Source organism: Onychostoma macrolepis, chromosome 02 (assembly GCF_012432095.1).
Source record: "Onychostoma macrolepis isolate SWU-2019 chromosome 02, ASM1243209v1, whole genome shotgun sequence".
Classification (NCBI taxonomy): Eukaryota; Metazoa; Chordata; class Actinopteri; order Cypriniformes; family Cyprinidae; genus Onychostoma; species Onychostoma macrolepis.
In genome coordinates, this window is record NC_081156.1 from 33,156,997 (window position 1) to 33,177,164 (window position 20,168).

The 20,168-nt window shown below is 34.9% G+C and overlaps 1 protein-coding gene across 2 annotated transcripts in view; it reads right to left on the reverse strand.

Moving 5' to 3' along the window:
- Positions 1 to 19,923, reverse strand: part of ankrd12 (ankyrin repeat domain 12) — a 60,684-nt gene extending 40,761 nt beyond the window's left edge. For both annotated transcript variants that reach the window (XM_058799719.1, XM_058799710.1), the window contains exon 1: positions 19,713 to 19,923. The gene's annotated coding sequence lies outside the window, so the exon portion shown is untranslated. The remainder of the gene's footprint in view (positions 1 to 19,712) is intronic.
- Positions 19,924 to 20,168: the final 245 nt, after the last annotated feature.

The following is a 20,168-nucleotide window of genomic DNA, read 5'->3' on the forward strand; positions in this document are numbered from 1 at the left end:
ATAACAAAATTCTGCTAAAAACTGTAATTGCATTAAAAAAAAATAAAAAAATAAAAATCTCCAGGTTTGCAGGTTAAGTAGAGCTGCAAAACTGACCAAATATTTTGTGATTATAAATCGAAAAATGAGAATAAAAGAATTTTATTGTTAATTTTTAATATAATTATTACTACTAAATAAAAATATTAAACAATAAAAAAAACATTACTATTGTAATATTTCTCTGCAAAATAAAAAATCTGAATATAAGAAAAATATTTTTAATAGTGATTATTAACAGGGTTATTATCGTTAACTAAAATTACAAAAAAGCATTTTCATTCATTGAAAAAAGGCTGAAAGGAAATATAAGTATTAGATTAAAACTAAAAACTAAACTAAAAAATATGAAATATGTTGCCTTGGCAACTGACTGAAATAAGTTACATAAAAATGAAGGGGTTGGTTGACAAGCACAAAATAAAATGAATAAAAAAAAATGTACTAAAATTAAATAAGTACATTATTTTAACTGTAAAATCACAATACTAATATTAATGGCCATCTTAAATGATTCTCAAACGTTAAACCCAAAGCCTTTATTCTGGTGAAAAACAACAGGGCTTTGATTTAGTTTGATTTTCATATTTTGTTTTCCTTTCACCATTAATCTTCGTAAAGTCTCAAGAATAGATTCATAAATTAGATTCATTCAAAAATGATCACACAACTTTTAAAAGTTTATGGCATTTTAATTTTTGAATTCAATATTTTGAATCTATTTGGCAACAATGGTTGGTTGTTTGGTCAAAAAGATACCTCTTCTGACTGGAAAACAATCTATAAATAATTTCAGAGTAAATACATAAACATTAAGATATATATGTTGGATGTAGCTACAGAGAAGACTTCTGAATATGAGAATAACAGTCTGAAATGCACAAGCTTAAAAACTGGAGCAGTCCGACCCAATGACTCAGCCCGATGCAGGGGTGAAGTTTGGGTGAGTCACAGACGCTATAATAGACTTGTCCTGAGATGATATCCCGCATTAACCAGCCTCATGGGAATGACCCGGATTGCAGCGTTTACTCAGACCACTGAGAATACAACAACACCAACTTGAGTCCAATGATGAATCCTTTTCAGTCTTGCAACGTGAACAAGAGAGCACAAACATTATTCACCAAATTCAATGAGAGCGAGCATTATTACTGAATTCACAACCCCTGACATCTGCTGTCAGGAGACGTCTAGACAGGGTCAGGAAGGTCAAAGGGTCAAACAATGCCTAAACAGCTTCTAAACACTAAACAATAAGCAGGCCAATGCAGGGTTCCGCTGCTAAAAGACAAATGTCTGCCAGAAAATCTAGCTTGCGATGTCCAAACAAAAACCTACCATAATAAACAGTTACTTCTTTACACACATGCATTATTGCTTAACTTTTTAAATCATAAATGCCAAATAATTAAAAAAGACTTAACTTTAAGACTATAAATATTATTTAAAAATGATGATGATGATGATGATTATTATTATTGTAAATAAATGCAAATTTATTTTTTAAATATTTAGTTTAAATAAGTAAATACATAAATTGATTGGAGAAAAAAAATGGAAGAAAAAAATCTAAATCTAAATAGGCTGTTATAAAAAAAAAAAATAAAGAAAAGAAAGATGTTTTCATAATATATTTATTTTTGTAGACAATGTCGGTAGATATTACTTGGATCACAATGACAAAACTGCAGCAAAGACAATTTCTCTTTTCTGTCCAAAATGGTGGGATGGTGGGATTCACCTAACTATCACGATTTAAAAATCGATTAGTTTACCTCAGAATAGATTGATATTGAATTATTTTACTTTTCCTAAGAGGTGGTGGGGAGAAGTTAGCGCTTTGTAATTCCAACAGAGGGTGAAATGTATGTGTGTTCGACTTGGAGCAGCACCGAGCAGACGATCAGCGCATGACATCAAAGTACCGCGAGAGTGATTCGAAAGCAAGCGGAGCCGCCTGTTCTCTGTAGCTCTCGCGGTGCTTTGATGTCATACAGCGATTGTTCTGCGTGCGCGGTGCCGCTGCATTAGATGATGTCATATACGTTTCAAGCCGGCACGAGAAAGCAAAACCATGACGGAGGCAGAGGATCAAACCTCTTCCAGAATTCTTTCTGCACCTTCACGTTTTGACGCTGAAGACTTTGGATTTTACACACTGCCGGGTAAATATGACTAAACATGACTAACATAGCACAAGCATAGCACTTTATTTTATTTCAGAAAGTATTTTTTCTACTCCTTTTGTTGAACATTTGACTATTATGTGTGCAAATTCAGGGTTTTGGTACTTGAAAGTTTCATGGTTCAAGGTACTTTAAATATACATTGTGTATGTGTATGCTCCTGAAATAAAAGTTCAGAAAGATGTGATGCATTGTTTTTGTTAATATGACTCATCATATAGAGTCTCTTTTAAGGGTATAATCAAGTATTTTCCATTGTCTTGTCTTTAATAAACAAACAAAAATCACAATAAATTGTCATATCGAATCACAATAGTTATATAATCGCAATACATATTGAATAGGCACACAATTATTGGGATAGTGTTGAATCGGCAGATTAGCATATCGTCTCAGCCCTAGTATCTAACAGAAAACTGTGCTTATTTATACGACCTACTTTTCGGTAACTGCCTTTAGGGAATATTATTGCACTCATAAATAAAATGAATATTGATGCAATATAGTGAGAAAAGAATATATCAATGCAGTATAATGTGATATATCAATATATTACTTAGGGATGGATCATGATTTTCGAATATTCGATTAGTTGATTTCATTATAGAATAATCGAATAGGTTGTGCGATTATTGTTTTAAATTTCCCCATGTTTTCCGTGCTGATGCAGTGTTGTCACATTCATGTAAGCAGAGGGTGCCGCTGCCAATAACGCACCTAAAAGCTGTAAAAAGCCAACAGAAGAACACAGTGTACACTTGCGTGGCATAAAAAAAAAAAAAGACTTGCGTATCATATAATGGTTGCAGTAACTTGTTAGGACAATGTCAAATAAGAGTGCTGTGCGGACCACAAACACCCCCGACTGGTTTAGAGGTGTGGCTGAATCATCCGTAATTAGAAAGGAGTGGAAAACAAATAACGCGTTCTACGGAGCCACTAAAGGCACATGGTTAGCCGCTTGCTAGTGGTAGCCTGTTACATTACAGTACATAACATTTCACTTAACAAACAAATAGGAGAGATGACTGATAGGATGATGGCGAATGATTTGCAGATCCTGAGCACCACTGACAAACATCTAATCTTGTAAAATGTGTTGTAAGTGCTGCTCCGTATGAGTGATTGCGAATCTCGAAAGTGAAAGTAAAAAACAAGCGCGCGTTCATAAATGATTAATAACGTCTCCCTGATGGCTGCAGTTTATATACAGTATAATTACCCAACGATATAATTGCGACAGAAGATTGTTATATTTTTCCTCCCATCTCTTTAGGGGTGGAAGTGTCTGAAATGGAAGTGTCCTAGCCTCACGAGCAGTTGATTTATGCTAATCGATGGACAAACAAGTAAACAAGTGCCGTCATTCGGTCATGTTTATTATATTAATATGTTTCAGCACATTATAATCATTATAAGGTAGCCTATCTTCTAATTAAACAGTTTATCATACAGATTGAAAGCGTGAAACCCGTCTCTCTCTCTGTTTATGAGTGTTTGTGCGTGCATGCAGGGGAGGGGAGGGGTGCGATTTTCGAATAATAATCTACCCAGCGATTTTTGAATAATATTTTTGCTTGGAATGCCCATCCCTAATATGACTGTACTGGTCTGGCACCGCTAAAGCAAATTAACTGTATTGTAATTGTTGTATTTTGATGGAAACTTGTGAATTAGAGAAAATTTTACATGGAAATGAAAAGGGTGTTTTGATGGGAGAACCTATGTTCTGCCCATTTCTTTACAGATAAAAATAATAAAATATAATAAAAAACCTAACAAAACCACCACATCAAAAAAGACAAACCATCAACACAAACAATCCCATTATTAAATATGAGCAAACAGACAGCGTTCCTGACAGCACAGGCCTCTGGGTTTAAGCCAGCGCTGTCTTGATGTCAGCTGTTTCTTCCGCTCTATTCACTATTCGGCTCTTTCAATTTCAAGTCTGTTCACCGGCGCTGAAATGGGACTTAAACCCGTCAGTCAAAAGCAACAAATCTTTTATTCCTCTTTCCTTTGAGCTTCAGTTAAAACACAGTAATCCCATATTGCTGCCACACTAAGAACAGGATCATGGGTAAAGACGTTAGATATCCACATCTGCCGCCTCAGTCCCTTTCATCCACACATCCAATCGCATTCATTTCCTTGCCAGAGAGAGCGAATGAATATTGCCCAGCTCTGATATCCTGCCAAAACCTGTTCAAATTCTAGCACGCTTGGACCTCTAAATGATTCTATTGGCTGAAAGGACTTTTTGGGGTTTTCCATTCAGTGCCTGATTACAAATACCACATACATACATACTGTATATTATGCTTTTGATGATCTTAAAAACTGTTAACCTCAAAACAATTTTATCATAAAGCATGCTTTATTGTTTGATATTAACTAGTCATATATAAAATGTCAAATATGAATTTGTAGAAAAACAATAAATAAATAAATAAAGAGTAAAGATTTTTATTATGAATGAATAAATACATAAATAAATGGATATCTTTAATAAAAGCATCTATTTATTTATTTACTTAAAATAAATATTTTCATAAAACATCCATTTATTATTATTATTATATTAATACTGCTGAGAATGAATGTAAACATTATTTATATATATTTTTTTATTGTTACTACTACAATTGCAGGTTTTGTTTTCAAAATATATGCCATTTATATATTTTTACAAAATTAATTTCAAGCAATATGGTTTTTTTTTTTTTTTAAGAATGAATGTAAACATTATAATAAAATACTACTACTACTACTACTACTATAGTTTTATGTTTTTAAAATCATATTTGCCTAATATATATGATTACAAAGTTCATTTCAAGCAATAAATAAAATGCATGCATGCTCTGGAGCAGCCAACAAGTAAACAACTTAAATATAAAATGTGCAAAATAGTATAATAAAGAACAAGAAGGTGTGCATTCCATTGTTAGTACTTAAATTATGAATGCATTCATGTTACAGTAATGTCAAAAATTTGACAATGGCTATTTTGACACCAGAATGGTCAAGAATTAAGTTCATGCTAATATTTTGTATTTGTGAACTCCAGATAAAATAAACAGGCACTTGTTCGGCAGCTCATGTCATGAGGCGCAAGTTACTGCTCCTGCAAAACCAGCACATGACCGTCAACCGTCTCGACACAACTACACTCGTAAAAAAAGCAGGCCGTCTCACGTTCCAGTTGAGCACATGTTGTGCAAATAGAAAGCGCCGCCCACTTTTGGCACAAATGTTGTGCACCAGCAACACGCTGCTGTCAAAGTAGGTTTCTTGTTCCTGTATTAGGGAGGTTGGTTTCGCTTGAATCCAGCATAATCCTACACTCACTCACACAAAAACACGCACATTTAATGCAACAGAGAACAATATCAGTTTTGCATCCTCTTTTGTACTCAACATGCTCAAAAAGACAGGACCAGGCAATGCACCACCATTTCCCAAATTACAATCAAATGCTGCCAAAATCTGCCAAGGGTTGAAAAGGCAGACCAAAGTGATTCACCAAAGTGACCAAACTAGTTTGTCTTGCATCTAAGATTTGTACACAACCCTTCATTATGTCGTTATGGTGTCAGATTCACGGTTAGGACGTTTCAGAGATCTGCACACTAATATTGATTGATAAAGTCTACATGTGCAGATGCAACAAAGTGTTAGTAGGCCTGGTCAATATGGCCAAAAACATTATCAGGATTTTATTTTTTTCATATCATGTGATATTAATTTACCGTTAAGGAAATGCTTTCCACGTGTTTGTTAGACCTTGAGAAATGTAATGTCTTACATTAACTTGTTTGTTCACAAAATGTAGGGCCACATGAAATCCATTTTATTTTTCCTTAAAGTCCGTTTTCCTTTTTATTATTTATGGATTGTATGCGTTAATACAAAAAGTTATCATCAAATTAATAAAATAACAATTTAATCAATATTATTAAAATGTAATCATATGAAAATACAACAATTAAATTTACAAACACTCCATTTTTATTTATTTTTTGTCAAATAAGATGTAGCACAACAGACCTATAAATTAAAACAAGGATGAAAACAATATCTTGGTTGTATGATATTTCTTATATATATATATATATATATACACACACACACACACACACTATTATTATCAGCACTTTGAGAAGTACATTTTAGAATACAATAGTAATATTTGTGTCATAATTTCTTCAAGTTAAACTGAACTTTTATTTAGGCGGATTACCATAAAGACCTTTTCTCAAATAAAATGGTGAAATGCTGGTGAAGTGAGCCATGTGATTGATATAGATTAATATAATAGCCAATCAAAAATGGAATTATGTTTCCTATAATATTCATAGTCCAACTTCCACACATTATCATTGTCAGTGGTAAACGAAACACCACAGATGTGGTTTACAGGTTTTATGCTGAAAATAACCCAGAATATTTAATTACGTGCTGACCTGTATTAAAAAAAACAAAGCCCACGTCACTGATTTAAATGTCAACAGTAAGAAATCCAATAAATGTCTGCAAAATTAAAAGCTCATAACCTGTTTGCTTTGCACCTGTCCATATAGTCTGATCATATTTATGCTGTATCAAAAACAGCAGACTGTTGATTGGATAAGAGTAGGGCTGTCGCCGCGAGTTGTCAATTTTAGTCGACTAGTCGATTTTTAAAAATCAACTTTACTTTAGCTTTAAAAAAGGATTTAATAGAAATTTGGATGTCATTTGGTTTAATAAAATATTAAGTAGAATTGTTGATTTTTTTTTTGTGGGAAATTAATCGTTTAGATTAATCGATAAATTAGTCGATTGATTAATCGAAATAAAAATAGTGGTTAGTGGCAGCCCTAGATAAGAGTCAAATACAGTACTGTGATATCCAGCCTATGTTAAGTTGGACAGTATTTCACAGCCAAAAAAAAAAAAAGATTATATGGACTTTAGTTGTGGATGACGAAGTCTTATCAAATCAGGGATTATTACAGTCCATTCATGGTCAGTTAACTTGGAATCATTTGTTCAGCAAGCAAAATATTGTACATACATCTTTCCAATAATTTCCAGATAAACACTGGTTGTGAATATTAGACATTAATCTATTCATTAATCAGCCGCCCATACAATCCATTAAAGGGTCTATGCCACACAGCCTTATTTTCATTGGTCACTGCATCCATCCTGACAAAGAACCGAGCATGACCTGCTAATGTAAAGCTAATATATAATGTCATTTTATTAAATGGTCATTTATTTTATTATTTTATTCAAAATTCAAACTAGAAATATGCATAAAAACAGAAATGTGTACTATTTACAATTTAACAAAACAACAAATAGAAGTTAATAAAAATTTAATTGGTTTTAATTAATTAATTAATTAATAATGACTACACACATCAATGTACATATGAGTCTGGCAGATTCTGTATATTGGTCTATCTGTCAATATTTGGCCATTTTGAGATCACTGGCATTCATCAATAGACCAATACACCAGACTGATATTTAACTATTCTCAATATTAAAAAAAATGACAGAAATCTTTGTAAAATTAAAACACAAGTAAGTGTAGTTGAGAAGTAGGTGGGTCTGTGTTTTGATGTGACTCTGCTGTAATTAGATTCATGATGGTGTTTGGAGGTTTGAATGGATGAGTAGGTAATGTGTGCTAGAACAATGGAGAAGACAAGAACGTCTCGGGTTCTCCAGACAATCTGCTGAAGAGCATGAGGATGCTGGCCGTCTCATCTCAAGTATCAGAGACATGACATTGTGAGATGGCCTGACCATTGTTTGGAAGCTCCTTTACAAAGCATGCGGAAACACAACATAAGACCTAAGCGATCGAGTTTTACAACTTGATTCTCCGGTACGCCAGCATAACTGAATATTACATTTACTGTACACTGACAGCACTCAACGCATGCAACTTTTGCAGAACAACTGTAAAAAGCAACAACAACAAACACTGTCATTCATCATTTGAAGGTATTTTGACTGATTTTAACTGGCCACATTTACATACAAACTTAACATCTTAGAAGTAGAAAAATCAGCATTAATTCAGCATTCTGAATCATATACGTGGAAACAAAAATTTGCTAAATGTTCTTACAAGAAGCAGACACTCTAAAACTTCCATTGTCTAAATGAAAATGTGCACTTTGAATAGTTATTTTGGTACATTTTCTAAAGTGTAAACTACAAAGCAACTGCAAGGAATATCTGACAATTTCATTCACATGTATACATATGTAAATAACTATTTCCCACCATATCACATAATTGTTTTTTTTTTTTTTCAAATCAACAAAACAACAATCACTCAAAAAAACAACAGGGAGGGGGGGAACAACAGACACACCATTAACAATTTCAATTTGCAGTAAAAAGGACAAAACAGAATTCACATGAGTCCACAGATTGACAACAACTGGACATTCCCAAAACCTGTGGAGAAGTCCCTGCTGATACAGTCTTACAGATATGACAGTTATAGGTCGATTGCAGTTTCATTTTAAACCTCTTGTAAGGAGTTATGCATGCTCTATGGATGATTTTGAAATGGATAAGATGATGAGCCAAGTTTTTAAAAGTTAAGATTAAATTAGACCACACCCTCTCCCAGTCGACCGATAAATCAAAATCTGTTCATTCACGATTCCAGATAGATTTAATAGAAAGAGACTTTGCAGTGTGATCATTAAGTTTACTATATATTAAAGAAACAGATGGCCGACCAGAGGGTGGTGCGATCCAATCCCACATAGGATGAGAAGAAATAGGGGATGCCCAGGGAACTCCATAGGCCTTGAGAGCAGAACGTAACTGAAAAAAGACAAAATATGATGATGCTGGTAAACAAAACTTAGTTCTTAGTTCTTGAAGTGAGCAGAGTGCCTGGTTATCATAAGTCACCACATCTGTTTCTGCCCAATGTAGACCAAGAGGGCTGGACAAATGGTCGATTTCAACATAAAAAATTTAAGTTGTGCCATAAGGGTGTTACAAAATTTAAAAGGTCCTCCCATCAAACGTTCCACCCTTTTTAGAAAAAAAAGTCCTTAGGTGTAGTATTCTGGATTCTCCAAAGATCGATTACATTAAGTTCAGTGATACATTTATTCAATATCACAGAGGATGGGTTAGCTGTAGTATCAGGGTGAGATTTATCCAGTGCAGCAACAGTACTGAACCATACTTTGTAAATGAATAAAAATTATTACTATTATTTACTATATTGATCATTAAAGTTATTTCATAATTTGCTAATGTTAAAAGAAGAAACTTTAAAATGTAAAAATATAGCCTATTAGTAGCTAATAGTGAATGTTGAAATGAAAACACTCTAACAAGGAACAATACTTCTACAGTTTTCATTAATGCTACGAATGGACTTTTATTGTTAAATGTTACCATTTAATTTCAACAGTCATGCTTAAAATTACATACATATGGATATTGTATGTGTACTCACACACTTTATTTGCTTCTATTTTTTAACACTTGATAATTATCTAATCAAAAAAAAAAAAAAAAAAAAAAAAGTTAGTCACGCAGCGCTGCGTCTAGGAGAACTCAGAGGTATCACACACACACACGCACACACACACCAGACGCTTTGCGTTCAAATCAAGTGGCAGTCTAAAACAATTTATTTAAAATCACCAAATGGACATAAGTTTGCTTCAAGAATGAACAATATGGCATAAATGAGTTTGAAGTTCGGTGTTTAAAAAAAACAGAGCAATTGGAAAGAGAACGCACAATCTATTACAGCTCTCTACATGAAGCATACCGACTTTATTAGAGTCACAGAAAGACAAACATTTTTGCTGAAAAATGCACAATACAGAATTTATAGCCTAGGGTGAAGTCATTATATACATTCACAACGATTTGGGACAAATATAATGTAATTTAATAGAAAACTATGTGAATGGCGCTCTGTTCCGCGGCAGGCTTTTCTGTCGGCTGCATTTAAATGCGCGTCTGGAGTTTCTCGCTCTGTGCAGCGCGCAGCGTCACGTGTCAAAATAAACAACACGTGCTGTCAGTGATTTCCACCTCTAGAGGCCGCTCTCGTACTGTATAATGTCAATGGACCCTTCTCAGCCATTCCTGCAACGGTTGCAAACTAGTTGTGGCAATCAACTATCGGTGCCGATTAATCGGTCGACCTCTACCATAGACCTCATCGTTTATTTAGTAGTGTGACATTGTCCTGCGTATATTTCACCGGATATGCCTGCTGAGCACCCTTCAGGATCACCGATCTTTCATGCCATCTTAGTACACGGAAGATGAGAGTACGCGGCCGATCTGAGTTTTTCCTTCCGTCATACTCGCGATGGGCCCAGTCAATCTCGATGTCACAGCCTTTCAGGGAAGGGATCCACTTGGAAAGATTAGTTCCGAGGAAGCCAGATGCATCAGAGCCTTCCGCCCCCTCCGGCAACCCCACCAGTTGTACGTTATTTCGCAGGAATTGCAGGAAGCCCCGCCTTCTGAATGAAAGAGCCAATCGCTAATCAGTAAAGTCAGCGCGTCACTGCAGCTGCAGTTAGAAGTCCCGGTTGCTGTAGAAACAGTCAACATTCTGAGATGTGCGCTCAGGACTGTGCATGTGCACTGGCTGATCTAGCCTGAGAAATAAGCTTTTTATAACACTATTTCAGCAAAAGAAACAACATTAATGATACAGCTGTTGTCGGATTTCTTTGGTGATTTCAAATATGAAATTTAATCGTAAGCGCAGTGAACAGTTCTGGAGAATTTGATGTTTCCCCATTCAAAGAGATAGGAGCTGCACTTGCATGCCCGAGAGGCGTTTCAAAGATGGCCGCCGAGTGACATGACTTGTCTTAAAGAGACTTTGTCTTTAAGCGCTAGCTTGATACCGTTAGCTATAGCATCGTCGAGATCCTCTCTGGAGATGGTGAAATCTTTGAATTTTTTCTTTATTGGCGATTGTTCACTCTCTCTTTTCCGGCTGTCCTTGACTGCTGGGGCACTCATAGTGAGCTAAATAAAGAGTGGTTCAAGATTTACTGACAGGATATATACAATTTCTGACAAAGTGAGCAGAGCGAAGGACTATGCGTGCATTGCCGCCGAAGGGTCACGTCATTCCAAATAATCACATAATTTTTCATTCAAGTTTTAAATTTAACTGTAAAACCTGTTGTGCAGCACTTTGTTTGCCAAAATCAAAGGAATTTTTACATTTCATCTGATTACATTTTAAAAGATTCATTAAACTGTTGACGTTTTATACATTAATTTGATTTTTGATAAATTTGTACCAAGTCATGTCATTAAATTTAACACAAAATCCAGAAAAATTTAAACAGCCAGAGAATTTCTGAAATAATAAAATCCACCTCCTAGGACATTATTATTTTTAACATTTTAATTAAATATTATATTGTTCAAGATTTATGAATTAGACATAATTTTTGATTATTAAAATTGAATTAAACCATTAAAATGTAAGCCAGAAAAATAAAAATGGAAAAATAAAAAAATTATAATGACCAAAAAAGCTTCATACTATAGTCAAAGAAATTAATCAAACGAACATCACAACACGTCATACCATATCTTGACGGACAAAAAATAGAATTTTCCGTCAGTCAAACAATAGATATTCTGTATGGACCATGAGCATGTCACACTCTTTATGGAGAAAATATCAAATGTAAATAAAACATGAGCTGTTACATCACACCGAGTAAGGGCTCTGCAGGAAAATGTGACTGTGGTTTCAGATGTGTGCTTGCCACCCATCTCTTGAGCGTGAGGAGAAAGTCACTACTTCCTGACAGGACGTGTGTACAGACCAGCAATCACAGACCTGTTGATTGGTTTCTAGAAGCCCTTCAATCGTCTCGCGATCCAACTGCGCTCAGCAGCACGACATGACAATAAACCTTCAGTCATTGCTGCTATACTCTGAAAAATAAAAGATGCAACCAAGCCTTCACTCTGCCCCCTGGTTACTGTTGCCAAGTCTGATGAGCTTTATAAAATGTCTTAAACAAAATGTTTTTTTTTTTTCTTATATTTCACCATAATGTGATTAAAAGTTGTAAAGATAGCAAATCAGCTTGGAAGCAAATGCTTCTCAATAAATAAGTCATAATAAGAGATATGCCTTTTATCACGATCACGTCGGACAATGTTAGTTTAAGCAGAGGAATCAGTTCTAAACGTTTCTACAATGCTTTCACTACAGTACTTTTAAAAATTGGTGTAGGATTTACTTGAACTATTTTTATTTAGAAATTGCAAGTAAATTTCACAAATAATTAACATGACATTCTGAAGTAGAAATGCTGAAGTAGTATTTTCTTGTGAGGTGCTCCAATACTCTGCATTTTATTTACAACAATAGTTTTTTATAGCGCATTGTGAAATGTTTAGCTACTATCTCTTCTACTTTGACCTGAATCAATATGTAAATGAATTAACATTAAGTTATTACCATTAATTTAATCTGGAGAAAATCTAAGGCTGCTTATGAGCAAGTTAATTTTAGAACAACGGGAAACCAATACAAACATCTGAAGAACTTATGAAGCATCAAGAGCTTTCTTAATCTCCAAAGAACCGTATCAACTCAAGATCATTATACAGTTAACAGGGTTCTTGATAAGAAGAGGCTTCATCACTGAACCTAAGATGATGCAAATAAAGAGTATTTCAAGTGTCTGAATTTCCATTGTAGTGGAAACCGCTGCAGGAGGAACGACTTGCATCAGATTCACCGAATCAGCTGAGTCCTACACACCCAGAGAGCCACGCGTTACACAGCCGTCCCGCTGAAGGCTTTCAAAGCCTGACCTTTGTGAGTTGAAGGATGAAACTTGACGTATTTTCACAGGGGGTTTCCCCGAACACCATCGGTTTCTATAAGGGACTCGTAAAAAGAGGAAACTCGGAGGATTTGTGTGTGCTGTTCAAGAGAAATGCTAGAGGGGAAAATGTTTGACATTCGTGACATATGCAGCTGTAAACGAGAGTTCACCGATCTGAATGTTGATTGTGTCATGGTGACAAGAACAGATGTCTAAAGAGTAAATGGCGGCCGGTGTGGCATGATATTGTGATTATGTAGGTGTTTAACAGTCAGTGCATTTACATGGACAACAATATTCTGATTTTAACACGATTAAGACAATACTCTGATTAAGAATCTATACACAAACGGCAGTGGTCAACCGTTTTACGGCAAACAAAAGAGCATGGTTTCAACAACGCCGTCATCTGTTTGCACGTATAGCATGACAAATTATTAACTGCACTTGAAGCTTTCGTAAAATTAAACACCCAAAACTGTTCTTGGCACCATAACGAAGACAAACTGTATGTTGATACGTGAAATTCTGGAGGGAACGTTGGATGGCGTCGCGTGGGGAGGTAATGACGTGCCATTAATCGATCTATGTACTATAAGATATAAAATGGGAACATGAAAGGAATTTTCTAAAGGCAACTCAAGATATCGTCTTATTCAGAATAAGGTAAATAATTTGATTAATGACGTCCATGTAAACATACCCAATGCTTATTGCCTCCTGTCCATACACTAAAGACATCTTAACATCACTCTCTGTACAAATACACAAGTGCAAGCCGATATATCGGCCAGACCAATTAATAGGCCAATAATTAGTCATTTTGAGATATATTGTGCCCACATAATCAATTACAAAAAAATCTACGTACATAACATTTTCCCAATATTTTAGTGAATAAATGCTAAATAAGTGTTACATACAAATCCAACAAATGTGTGTGTTCTGTATTGGAAATTACATTATATACAACAACATTTAAAGTATTTTTTATTAATTAATACATCTACTAAGCATAAGTTGCATTAAATTGATAATGTTACAAACTATTTCCATTTAAAAAATGCTGTTCTTTTTTTAACTTTCTATTCATCAAAGAATACAGAAGAAAAATATGAAGCAGCACAACTGTTTTCAACATTGACAATAATCAGAAATGTTTTGAGCAAATCAGCATATCAGAATGATGTCTGAAGGATCATGTGAGACTGAAGACTGGAGTAATGATGCTGAAAATTCAGCTTTGCACCAGAGGAATACATTTAATTTTAAAGTGCCCCTTTTTTGAAAATTACCTTTCATGCAGTGTGTAACAGCTCTAAGTGAATGAAAACATCTTGCAAAGTTTTAAATCTGAAAGTGCACCATGTATAAAGTTATTATCTCTCAAAAGAAAGAGTCAACTCTGAATCATTGAAATGAGTCGTTTTTAAAACTAATCCCAAGCCGTTTCATGTTGACATCAACATGAAACATTAGCATATTGCCCGCCCACTTGTTGCACACACAGACCCGGGAAAGCTTGATTTTCACGTTGGTCTGAATGAAAATGCTAATTATTTTTTTGCCGCTAGGTGCCACTTTTGGAGCGTTAAAAATAGCTGTTTCCAATCGGACCAATCACCGCAGATTAGAGTCACGAAAAGGAGGGGTTTGGAAAAATGAATCATTGAGCAAATAAGATAAAAATAAATACATATTATAAGAAAATGAAAGTGGTTTTTTTGACCTTGCATGCATGTCAACCTGTTGTTGGGGACTCCCAAAACCAAAATATGAACCTTTCATAACCCATAATAGGGGCACTTTAAAATGTATTCAAATACAAATCTGTTATTTTAAATTGTACAAATTTTTCACAATATTACTGTTTTTACTGCATTTTTGATCAAATAAATGCAGCCTCAGCCAGGATAACAGACTTCATTCAAAAATCTTGCAGACTCTGAACTGCATATCAGTAGCCCACCCTGCTTCCTCAATGTGAATAAACAACATAAAATATTTCAAAACCCATACTGATTGACCCCTAGCAACTGTAAGAATGATCAAATTAGCCCAAATATTAAATAACAAACATAAAAGAGCTAATGATGTGTAGAACAGTGTGAAAGAAAATCAGCCTACTGACTAAATGACCGATACTACGGCTGTTGGATTGCATTTGTTCAGAGCAGAATTTGAAAGCGCTTGTGTTTATTTTACGAAATGGATCCAGAGGTCAGTGATACCGAAAGCTCTTCAAACACGCAGGATGAAGGCAGTACAAGAAATACAAGCTCTTAATGAAGGCCTATTTCAAACCTTGCCATTTTAATCAGACAATCGGCCGCCTTCATTTCGCAAAACAAGACCAAATGCAGATTTAAGCCAAAACAGCATAACTGCCATAAAAATGTGCCAAATTTTGTCAACATCAGGAAGAGACACAAAGCCCTTTCTTGTCAGCGTTAAAAACCTCGTACAGCCCTGCGTCTGTGCGGGAAAAAAGGAGCTCGGCAAAATAAAAATGGCATCCAGTTTGAACGTGAAGCGGGGAGAGAGGTCTCTCACGGGAATGGTTCAGATCACAAAGGCCAGCGTCTAATGGGTAGGAGAGTGAGTCACACGCCTGTTTCTGTCTCTGCCGCTTTTCCCTTTTTCTCCCTCCCTCTCATGCAAGCAGCTCCCGCTCGCACGAGCGCCATGGAAATACGTCTGCTCCAACCGTCCGGTGTGCGGTGAGTGAACTCGACAGAAACGCTGCAGCGTACCAGTGTCATCTGTGCAAATGAAAGCAAAACTAGGACACGACTGTAAACAGAGCAGCAAAATGTGCAGCGCCAGTTGGTGCACTTCTGATTTCTTGCAGACAGACATGCATGCTGATGCATAATGTGGCCTTCTTTGATGTTCAAATTTTAGTTTAAAATAAATGCATTTTGTAGTATACAAGACGTGCTAGAGCTTTCAGGTTGTAAATTATTGTACTATTGTACTGTACTATTACAGAAAATTCAAATTTAAAAATCCTGGAAACAAACCTACAAGATTAACATCTGAATAAAATACAACACAATGTTTTAAATAACACAACCACTGATTTGACCTGTATGGATTTTAAAGGCCAAAAATATCAAAATCAACAATAGAAGGTGGCTGATATATTCAATAATCCAATTTACAGAAAATGAGACTTGTATAAAATTGCTGAAATTAAATAATCATTTCACATACAATTTACTCAATTCAGTAAAACTGTTTTTTAATATATTTTTTAAAAATGTTTATTATTATATTTATGTTTCCAAGGCTGGTTTGACCAATATGGATTTTTTTTTTTTTAACGGGCAATAATATAAATAGCAATAGTGGAAGGTGGCTGATATAAAAGAAATATTCCAATTTATGGGAAATGAGATGTGCATAAAATTGCTTAAATTAAAATAACACTTATTTTACACAGAATTTATTCAAAACTCAGTAAAACACATTTTATCAAATATTTATTATTAGAATATTTAAGTTGACAAGAATATCTGTTTACAAGGCTGGTTTGACCAATATGATTTTTTTTGTTGGCCAATAATACAAATATCAATAGTGAAAAGTGGCTAGTATAATGATAATATGATCAAAATAATCCAATTTATGAGAAATGACATCTACATAAAATTGCTTAAATCAAATAAACACTTATTTCACACAAGATTTATATAATCTTGTACAAATATTCAAAAACATTTATTATTATAATATTTATTCTGACAGGAATATTTGTTTACAAGTCTGGTTTGACTAATAAATATTTCATTGGCCAATAATGCAAATATCAGTGGTGGAAGGTGGCTGATATAATAAAAATAATAAAATTTATGGGTAGGGATGTGTGCATATAATTGCTTAAATTAAAATAACATTTATTTTACACAGAATTTATTCAAAACTCAGTAAAACATATTTTATCAAATATTTATTATTAGAATATTTAAGTTGACAAAAAATATGTTTACAAGGCTAGTTTGACCAATATGTATATGGCTAATAATACTCAATTTCTGAAATTAAATAAACACTTATTCCACACACAATTTATTAAAATTCAGTCAAAATAGTCAAAAATGTTTATTAATATAATATTTGTTGACAAAGTCGTTGCCAACATTTGAAACTGATACAGAGAAAATACCACTTTTAATAATCAGCCAACCGGATATAGCTAGTTGTCAGTCGACAACAGTAATCTCAAAATGCTCTAATATTGTCTGTTTTATCGGTTTGGCCGTGTTGTTCAAAATAACACCTATAACACATTCAAAACAAACATTATTGCACATCAAATGCAAATTCTTTGTCCTGAAATCAGTGTAAGGATAAGTTAAACACATTATGAACACTGAGATATTATGAACAAGGAATTGATAATCAGAAAAAGTTAATGGAGAGGTGGCTATTCTGACATTACAGCAATCTTCGCTTCTAGGCCCAAATGAGAAAAACAAATGAGTGTCAGTGCTTTTAACTGAGAAAATCTGCCTTTTTTAGGCTGCATTTATTATTACAAACTTTTAAGCTCAATTTCATTGTCAGTCTCTTTATTTTGGCTCAATCTGTATGGCTTTTCATCTGCCAACAGCAGTTTGTTATTTTGCTGAGATACGTGCAAGTGTTGCCTTGACAGTCGCTGCAAATTCCCAGCGCATCAGCACCGCCACGGATCCTTTATCTAACGTAAACACGCCATATAACTATAAAAGACGCATTTTGGAGGCTAAGTATCCCTGAAGCAACCTGGACAGAGACGAGCCTGTTATTATTCGTCATAACGCAGATTCTCACACAGGGCCTTTCGTGCATGTGGCCCCGTGACTTTAAAAAGGGTCTGTGGAAAAACAGCAGGAACCACAGGCTCTCCTTGGACAGTGGCCCAGCTGTGGAAAACTGGGATCTTTGGGATCTTTGAATAATAATCCCTAATATGTCATTCTGAACGTGTGTGAGCGCAGAACAAGACGAAGGGAGTGGGCGTAAACATCTGATCCAGATTGCAAACTCACAGGCTAAAATGAATCTCAAATCTGTCCTCCCCAAAAACAAATGTCAAACCAAAACCTTGAAGCTACATCCAAAAATGCTTAAATCATTACATAAGCACAACAATAATCTGTCTACACTGAAAAATGGTGTAGAAACAATTTTATCTCAGAAGCTACTAGCAAATTTCATGCATAATTACAAAGAAATGGTCAGTAATACACTGAAATTAATGTGGATTTTTGAAGCAGAAAGACGAAAAATAGACCAAAATAGTATTTTCATGTAAAACGTACTTAAATGATACTTAAATGACACTAGACTGGAAACATATAGATTTGAAAATCTAAAAAAACAAAATAATAATAACAATAATTCACAAATTTATTAAACAGCTGCTCGCAGAATTAATAATCAACCCGTAATCAAAACCATTTTCAATATACAGGCCTGTCTTCTCAAAATAAATAAGTAAATAAATAAATAAATGTATGAAAATTCTAGAAAGTTCTAAATTCTATCAAAAAAAATATAATTTTCAATACACAGGACTGTGTTCTCAAAACGTTCTCAAAAAAGCCAATTAACAATTAAGAATAAAATACTATATTAAAAATGTATATAATGTAAATATTTGTATATACAATTTATTTGTTATATTATATCGTTTTTTATTTATATAACTTTGTATTTAAAACACATTATACATCTAATATTTTGCTAGTGGGTGAGATGTGGTGCCTCCCAGTAAAAGCCTGATTCGTGTCAATTAGATTGTGCTCATAGTAAACAATGTAGTAACGTGTTATGTCATCACAAAAAATCTCTCTGAAAGACACTGGGAAATGCAACTGCATTTGACATGCTTCTGGCTGTCGCTGCACAACTGAAGACGCCTCGGTACGTCCTTTAGACAAAAGGTTTCTGCGCAGGGACGGTCACCAAATAAAGCTTTGTGCAAACCACACACACACACACCAACACACACAGCAGAGCTGCATGCATGGAAACAATATTTCATGCACGTCGCAGCTGCAACCACGCTCAATATAACAAACATCTAGAAATAATTATACAAATATATTTACATACATTCCATGCATTGATGCCAGACTTGATCCAGTCGTTTATAGAGAAAAATGGATAGTGTTAAATAATGCAAATTACAATAAATACAACGCGTTCCGGCTGACTGTCTGACAGAAAGATCCAACTTAAACGGGCTTATCATGAAAGCTATGGCATACAGTATCATGTTGCGGTCTGCGCCACCCCTCTCACGCACAGACAATGAGCCTGCAGTGGGTTTATGAGACATGCGGGGCCCTCCAGCTCTTCACACCCGCGTTTAACGCACAGCAAACGCGCCTGTCACTGACGCGTGCACGGCGCACTAGCAACGCTCGCGAACACAACCCCGCTCCAGCTGCTGCTAATATTCACAAAAAGCTTCGAAAATCACACACACACTGGGTTATTGTTGTTCCGGCTCACAGACTGGTTGGTTAAGCTCTCTCCGTAGCAAAACTCAACGCGTTTTCCTCCTGCTTCAGTCGTAAACCGCGAGAAAAAACAACTGAAACTTTCCGCTTACCGTCTCAGCGCTCTTCGGCTTCCTCTTCGTCATTCACCTACCAGCAGAGGAGGAATTCTCGACGATTTTAAGAAAAAGAAACGTGTGTCGGAGGGTAAAAACTGAACATTAACCCTACGGCTGTGTGACGTCTCTCAGTGCTGCTTTTGAAAACATCGCCGTCAGTCCGTCTCTAAGAAAAGCCCCAGCGAAAAAACACGCAAAGCGGAGGCGCTCATTGGCGAACGAGGGACCACGTGATCAACGGCGCTCAAAAGCGATTTGCGCTTGCTCGTACTCGCTCTGAAATGTTTGCTGTTTAATATTTCTCAATTCTATTCATATATATATATATATATATATATATATATATGTGTGTGTATTTTAATATTTAATAATATATTTACATACAATATAAACACGTTTATTATATTACACTATATTTAATATCTCTATTTTATCTTTTAATTTAATTAA